This window comes from Cloeon dipterum, chromosome 1, assembly GCF_949628265.1.
Source record: "Cloeon dipterum chromosome 1, ieCloDipt1.1, whole genome shotgun sequence".
Taxonomy (NCBI): Eukaryota; Metazoa; Arthropoda; class Insecta; order Ephemeroptera; family Baetidae; genus Cloeon; species Cloeon dipterum.
In genome coordinates this window covers 6605338-6614281 of record NC_088786.1, presented here as the reverse complement: position 1 = coordinate 6614281, position 8944 = coordinate 6605338, and positions in this window count along the sequence as shown.

The window sequence follows — 8944 nt, the reverse complement described above, 5'->3', positions numbered from 1 at the left end:
GGCGCGAAAGTACGTGTGTGCGGCCCTGTGAGTGTATGTGCAGCGCGTACATACGCACGACATGTACTGCACGTACATACACCCTATTACGTACTTTCCCTGCTCTGTTTGTCTGGCTGCCGGGTGGGCGGGTGGCAAAAGGGCCTGGAAATGGAAACACACCTCGAAGGGAGGTTCGCATTCATGAATTGTCAGTTTTATTTAATGGAACAATTATATTGATAATTTACAGGATTGTTCAGTCAGGTGATTGTGTGTAGGTTTTTGTAATTTTTTTATTTACAAAATCAAATTAGTCTACAAAATTGGAATTTAAATAACTTACTGTAAGATGATTACAAAACCCTGGAAGAACGTTGTTGCCAATGCTTGAACTTATTCCTTGTGGATTCAGTCAAAGCAAATATCTGGCTGGAAGCAATGTATTCTCTAATTTTCTGTGGGTAAAAATTACTATTTGAACCAATGGGTACTAATATAATCGAAATAAGTGTTGCAGTAAATAGAAAAGGATGAAATATGGGGTGTATGTTTTACCAAATAAAATGTAATCAATTTCAGTTCTTTAGGTATGATTTTAAAGAAAAATTGAGACTAAAAAATAATTTAAATCAGATATTTCTAAGTTACATACATAGTTGATCGATAAACAATTTGTTCTAAAATTTTTAATAATAAAAAAGTACCTTAGCTACTGTAAAAAAATCAAATTGTTCAGATTTTTTCCAAAATTTACAGCACTTGACCACATATTCTTGACAGATTTCGATTCGTCTCGTCGAGATCTGTCCAACAGCGACTGAAACCTTTTAGGGAAACTCTTTGTTTTGAAATAATATAAGATTTTAAGTAAGGAGACAGTCCTGAACATTTGAAAAGTTAATGCTAGCTTTGCAGCCACTTATCTCAAAAATTTACAGATCAATTTTGGCTTCAACTGAATCCTAAAGGAATCAACAATCATTTGAGTATCAGAGAAAAATTATTGGCCCATGAAGCCCATCATCTTTCCACGAAAATTGAAATGTCCTTATGCTTTAATAGCCAATATATCCCTTCTGAAAATAACCTTTTCAACTGTTCGCATCTCCTTGCGTGTGTGTTCCATTCCATTTCCGTCCACGCAGCATACATAGTACATATACACTTCGATCCCTTTGCATTATTTTTGCAGGCAAAGCAACAGGGCGAGAGTGGGAGGAAAAAAGCGAAAGACGATCTGCGAGTGTTTTCCTTCAGCGCGCACCGTGTGTCTATAGGGCGAGTCTCTTTTTGGTCGTGCTGCTGCTGACACAGGCCCATTAATCAGGCAGGCGCTGGCTGTTTTCTTCTTCCCTGCTCGGCGTGTCTCGCGTGCGCGAAACACGAGCCGTGCCGCAAAAAAGAGACCGCGTTTGCAGTTGCGAAACATTTTCCGATGCAGCAGCACCGCCTGTCAAAGACAAACACACGCGCGGAAATCTCGGAAATAAAGAAACCGGAGCGGCCGACGTCGGAGCATAATGTGCCCGCCGAAAAACGAAGGCAAATTTCTCACAAAAGACCCGGTGCTGAGCACACAAAGGGCAAAAAGCGGCAAGGCACCGGCCGGGCCTGGCGTAAGAAGTTTCAGCTTTTTGTCTCGCCTGCTCTGCAGAGTGACGGGCACCGGAATGCGAGCAAACAAAAGCAGCTTTTCGCGATTCACATCAACTTTGGAACATTAATTTGGGGATTATTTCCTTGACTAGGTAGGTGCAGCTGGAATTCGACTCCATGTAGAGAGCAGAAAATAAATAACTCGCTCACTTCATTTTTCAGAATTTCTTGAAAATACATGAGAAATTTTTAAACAAGACTGTGAGAAGATTGTATAACATATATTTGTTTCCCTTTTAAATACTATTTCAAAGAGGCCAAACAGTCTTGGGTAAAAAAGTTTATAAAACATAACTATTTTATTTCCCTATATTCTTAAACATTGTGCTTACCAACCTAGTCTTCATTCTATAAAAACTAAATTTGTGGGTTAAAACTGTATTTTAAGATTTAGTATTTCTTTTTGAAACTGCAAAATACAAAAGTTTTTTCTCAATAACTCTCAAAATATCATAATTTATTGTTTTAATCCAGCTCGATCAACTACATTAATTTTACTTTAAAATAAACTCACTATTTAGAATGCGGTCTATATTTCCTATGTAGATGTCGCAATTTGTTACAATATCCTTCATTTAAGCTGGTTTTTATTCCAAAAAATTTAGCATCGTTAAAAAATGTTCGTGAGGCGAATTTTCTTTAATTTTGTAAAAAGGAATTAAACCGCTGGCGTCTAATTTTAAATTGATTTAATCACTGCTGCTCTCAGAAACGTAACTCAGAGGTTGAATTGAATCTCTCTCTGCACGAACAAAAACGCTTGACTGGTTGGCTTTCGAATTGGCTGAGTGGAGATTAAGCATAATTCGATTGTCGACAATGCAATCTTCAAGTTAGATTGGCATCGCGCGCATGGAAAGCAATTCTTCGCTCTCCGCTAATTCTGGACGCGGACTCGATTTGCTTTTCATTGCGCAATCTTTTCCTCTGTACAATTCTGTGAGAAGGAAATTATTCATCAGGCTGCCTGCTGCCGCCGCACCGAGATATTGAATGCTAACAAGTAAAAATAATGCCGCACAGCACAATGCGGTGCGCCGCCATCTGTGGTGAAAACGTGACCTGGAAAGAAACAGCAATTTCCGCCCTGCTGCAGCGGCGCACTGACCTCGGACAAAACTGAAGGATGGATGGACGGCAACAAACACAAAATTTATTCAATTTTGTTGGGGAAGGAGTATATCTCAATCGGATTACTTTTGCGCTTTTTTCTTTTTTCCCCGGCCAGTTTTCTCAAAACGATAGAGAGCAAATGTAAGACGTAGGTGAGAGCTTCACTTTTTCAAGAAATTAATCAAAAATAATATTTGTTACTTATTTTCAAAAACAACCTAGTAGACATTTTTTGTTTATTGTACTCCTTTTCGATTGAGTGTCTGCTTATCATATTATAATAAACGTCAGAGCCGCGTGTTCGCAGAGAGCGAACCAAATTTCCGCTCGTTTGAGCCTATTATTCAGCTCTATCCTTTTGAAGAGAGGCAGACGTCTCATTACAGTCGAACACAGCGAGCAAATCTTATACCTTATTTCGAACCCTTTGATGTCTGGCCCGCCTGCGAGCTTAAAATTGGGAGCGAGCGCTCGTGTGTGCCCTTTAATGGCGAGCAAAGAGTGTCTCCAATTCGGTTTGTTTGCCCTAAAATTGTCAGCGGCTCCTTCGTATTGATGGCTTGGAAACGCCACGATTGCTTTCCAGTCAGACGGGCTGATCTCCAATAAAGTTTTATCTCGCCTTAAATGCTTTAGATTACTGTCGCACCCAATTTATTAGACTTGGACCAGTAGCTTTTTTTATTGATTATATTGACAGAATAGAATTCTTAGATAAATGTCGAGAGAGAGCTGGAAACAATTTTTCAATACAATTTAAGCAACTACAAAGGTCACACAAGTAACAGTTTTTGCACGTCATGTCCCTCATGTCGAATAAATTATTCGGGTGCCTTTTCTAATTTAATCCTGTGGAATCGATTGAAATTTCAGTCATGCTTTAATTGCTGACTTTGTCAAAAATATTAAAATAAACCTCGCATATTGTAGAATAAATCGATAACAGTTATTTTCGTAAATTGCACACACTGAAGTCCTCTGCGATGATCGTTGATTGCCAAATTGCATGCCTGATTAGCGGGGCGAAGGAAAGTTTCCCACGTTCGACATCCGGTCCCGCGGGGATTTCGTTGCGAATTGGGCAGGAGCTGAGCGGCAATCGCGCTCTGTTGGTCGGTTTAATGAAGAAGCGCGCACGCCGCTGATTAACGTCCTGCTGCTTTTTAAAACTTTCGTCAACTTTTGAGGCGAACCAGAACTTTGTTTTGCGCGGGGAGATAAAAATCAGGAACCCTGCGATTTGCATGAATTCTCTCGTGCAAGAATTAACGCTGGGAAAATGGCGAGGCGAGGAGCAGCGAGAAAACATTGGCGCGCAGGCATGGCAAATAATTAAATTTTAATGTGCAGTGATGTAAGGGCGGCTCTACCAGCGGGATAAATTACACTTTTTACTGCGGGCGAGGGGTGCTCGGCCGTGTGTTTAGCTCGGTTGCGGCTCAAATTAAGGGTGATCGAGGGCTGCTCTCCTGCTCGAAGAGAAAGAAGAGTGGCCGCCTCGGACACGTGACGCGAATGCACAATAATGAGCAAGACAAAGAGCCAATATCCAGTTGGAAAGAGGAGAAGCTAGCAGGGTGTATCCTCGCAATTAGTACAGTGGAGAAGAGATCTGTAATGGTGAGAGCACTTGGCCTTTACTTCCCCAATGAAATTATTTTTGCAGTGTGTGGTTTAGATTTTCCGTAATCTGACCAACGGATAAGAAATGAGAAATTGAATAAACCCTGCAGACGCTGGAAGACTATTCTTGTACCCGTGCTGAAATTTCCGGCTTAATATTACCCAGATCAATATTTCAAAATTTTGTACTAGTTTTTATATTTTACCATATAATTTGACACCTGATGTTTAACTTAAACTAGCTAGTCTGGAAAATAAATTGATGGTCTTGAAAAAAGTTTGGTTGAATTTTATTAATTTTGTAGACATGCAGGAGAGAATCTCTGTATAATTTTCCGATCCTCCGTATTTGTCAGCTCTATTAATTCATCATTCTCTCTTGTTTACGCATCTGAGGAACGAACTGAATAGGGAAAACAATAGCAGAGTGTTTGGGCGCGTGCGGAGAGATCGATGTGAGGCGCGCGGGGCCGAGGGCGCATCATCGGGACTCATTAGCGGTCTCTCTCTCTCTCTCTCTCTCTCTCTCTCTCTCTCTCTCTCTCTCTCTCTCTCTCTCTCTCTCTCTCTCTCTCTCTCTCTCTCTCCGCGCTGCCCTAAGTGCTGTTGGCCTCATCAAGCGTGCGCGAGTCTCTTTAATAATCGCCTCTCTCTCACTCTGCTCTGCTGCCGCGAAACTTGCCTGGCCGCGTAATTAATTACTCTCGGCCCTGTAGATAACGTCTCTCTTGTGGTAGTCACCCCTGCAGCCCTCGAGACGAAATCCTATCAGCTAGAAACAACACAGTGCTGCTCATTGTTCAAAGGCAAAGGTCAGGGATCAGGGATCATAGATAATCACAAGAAACTATTTTCGCATTGACAAAGGGCTTTTAATTATAAACAATAAACTGAGAATGAGATTTTCAGGCAGCAAAACCTTGTTTTTTAATGAATTAATTTTAAATAGTATTTTTTTAATACTGCTGTCTTTTGTACGAAAAGAACATTTGGAATCATTTTTGTTCTTGAAATAATTGGATAAATGATCGGAGGATGTTTGATTATTGTTTTTAATAACTAACTGTTTTATTTTCAAGTAAACGATTGGTTTGTTGACATTGGTCATATACATGGCTGAAAACAAAAGAGGGAAAATGGAAAAACTATGGATTATAGAAAAATATAAATTATTTCAAATAGGTTGCTTTAAGTTTTAAGAGTTGTTGAAAAACAAAAAGTGACAAATTCTCTGTCACTCACAGATTTACTCAAAAAATAAATAAAATATAATTATATCAGATTAACTGAAATATAATAAGCTTAAAAATCTACATACAATCCAATTTTTGTATCGATGGCAGTTAGAACCATTCCATCTAATCTCCGAATTATCATAGTGCGTAAAAATAAAATAAAACTACTAATAATTACTCTTCGAGAAGCTTGTATGACCGCGAATCTACGAGAGATGTCGCGTATATGCAACGCTAGATTGCAGCGGTATTTTTAGACAAATCGCACGGCAGGAGGTGCCGTGAGCGATTAGGCGAGAAATTTGATGCGGTGCGGTCGCAAACGGTGGCGCCGGTCGCGTAAATGGCGTCGATATTTCAGCGACAATGCGAGAGAGACACCGGCGCGTAATATTTCACGCGTCTCGCGTGCGTGATGGGCTAGCGCCACGTTTTTTTGCATAAATTTCGGTCTTTTGCACCCCGGATGAAAAATCACGGCCTCCCGGAAACAAAAGCCGTGGTGCTCCCCCGCGGAATTAATGACTCTCGTTGCGCGCAGAGTTATTTTAATTGCCACACACACAGCTCTCGCCATATCAGAATCAGAACACTCCCCGGCTGCCACCCTGCTGCAACGATGAAACGCGGATGATCAGCTGTGACAACAAAAACGACCTGATTTTTGCTGCCTTTCCATTTCTTCAAGTATTTCCGTAAAAATATATATCATCAAAAGAGTTATAACTATATTTTTAACTTTTTAAAAAGTTATTTAGTAAATAAATTTTCATAAACTTTCATATAAAGTTTTAGTTCATTAATAATCTATGTTGCTGTCGTCAGTATAATTTAATATTATATTCCAATCCAGAAATGTTTTATTATATTAATCATTCATTGCAATATGGTTTTGAGTTTTTTTATTTAATTTTTTTTTGCTTTAGGTTGAAATGAATGGCAATTTTGTTTAAAGAATATCTGTTTTAAAACATAATTTTTAATATATTTTGTGTTATGAACGCAGAAACGAAATTCGAAATTGGTTAAATTGAAAGTGTTGATTACTTAATAGTATAAATTTAGGGTAATTACGTATTTTTAATTTCATAGCTGTACTTTTTTTAACTATAAGCTTTATAAAATAATTAAAAATTATTTGAATAAAAATGTAATACACCTTCCATTGGAACAAATAAAAGATTGTAAATAATAATTTGTTTTATTGTAGGACATTGTTAAGTCTTTTTGTTAATTTTACAAAATTTCAAACAATTATATAATTTCATGAAGTATGCTCCATCCTATAACGAGCTCTTTTCATAAAATTTCATGCAAATTAATTACATACAGCACGAATGAGCACGATTTGCCGGTAACTATCCATCCGCTATATCGAATCACGGCGTTCAATGCGGCCGTAATTACTCGCGTTAGATATTGTGTCCTCCGCACACAGCTGTTGCTGTTAATTTTATGCACGCCCGCAATACGCCGCAAACCTGCATTCTGCATGAAACAAGTTTCAGGGAAGCGTGCGCAGCGGAAACAAATAGGGGCGCTGCCCTGCTGCTTTGTGCGTTGCGCTGATTAACGGACGCGTGTTTTCGGCCCAAATTATTATGCACACACAACGTTTTGATGCATGTCCTGCGACAAAAACGGCACCAGGCTCCTGAGAATCCTAACAGCTGTTTCCTAGTGCGTTTGTTTCAGCAAAACCACCTGGTATTTGAATCAGAATTATTTGGTTGTTAATTTTCTTCAAATTTTTTAAGAAAACGCATAGATAAATCAATTAAAAATTTTCCTGATTGGTTTTTAAGCAATTTAATTCATTTTTTGATGTGCTTTGATAAGAATGAAATGATATCTCCATTTTCAACGTTGGCTCGCATTGTTAAGGCATTCTCAGGAGTGTCAGAGTAATGGGAGGTATTTGAGCAGTTGGGGGATCTAATACTGGCTACCCAATGTCAGAGATGGCAAAAAGTGGTTAGTTTAGTGACTCGATGAAATGCTCAAATTGCTCAACGGGCTGGGAGGCGACTCGCTACTTGCTGGTTTGCACCTTTCCAGCATGCGTGATTTGGCTTCACGGGACGAATGTCTAGCGTTTCAATGCAGTCCTCGGTGCGGAGGCAAGTGGCCCTTCAGTGGGCCTGGTGCGTCCATGTTATCCGTTCGCGGTGTTATTGGGACCCAGGTCCCAATGTTGACTTGAAGGACGTTCCAAACGAATTAATTAATTAAAAATTAAACGTCCCAGCTCTACCAAGTTTATATTTTGTATTTTTTGTTGATGGCATGAAAACAACATACATTTGATTATCAAAACCAATAACAAAATATAAAAAAGCTTAATTAAATTTATTAAATCAATTCATAAAAGTTTTGCCAGAGATATATTTTAATATAATATTGTAATGTTACCATTAAAAATTGATCAATTTTAAATCGTACTTCTTTTTATCATGGTTTTTAAAATGAAGCACTTTTATTAAAAGTTTAAAATTATGAATTTAAATGTATTTACAGTCTTGATCTCTACTATGTAAATATTTCATAAATAAATCAATTAAACCAATAACAACTAACTATATAATCGTAGCTAGAATTTAATTCCTCTTCCAATCTCTGAACATACGTTTATGACGCAGATCCGAAGGAATTTACAGGAAAATTTCCTGCTACTGCAGTTGAGCGATGCATCCATTTCTTCAACATCCTTCTTGGAGGAGGAAAAGACGAAGTGTGGTGTCGGTTGGAGCAGCTTCTGCGAGAGAGCAACCTGGAAATTAATTTAATGAATTATACGAAGCGCTGCATTCGCGGCGACGATAAAATCCGTGTAGCTCGCGCGCGCGGTCGGAGGCTGGTTATATGTGTGCGAGGGAGAGTAAATCAAAACGATAAAATGCAGCGTGCTAAAAGAAAATGAGCTTCTACGTAAAATAAATAACGGCTGCTTTTAAAAACCAACACACGGAAAAGGCTGTGCTCGCAGAGTGGAAAAGTTGGCCGCCTTCCACCACCCGTCTGACGTTAATTCCGATGCATTTGTTCTCTGCTCTGCTCTCTCCCTGCTCAACACACAGCGCACAGGGAATAAGCAGAAGGCGTATTTGCGCTCGTGTGGGCGCGGGGAACACGTTCAATGCAGTTGCATATTTGCGTACGTGACGCGCAAAATGAGCTCAGCAAATGCGGATCCCCTGGATCAGAAGCTATTTCTTTATTCTTTCTAACAAGCAGTTGACTTAAAGGCTGATTGATATACGTGTACAAAATCTTCCTCGATTTATGGCATCAACCACAAAATTTCGAGTTTTTTGGGGGCGGTCTAATTTTGTCTG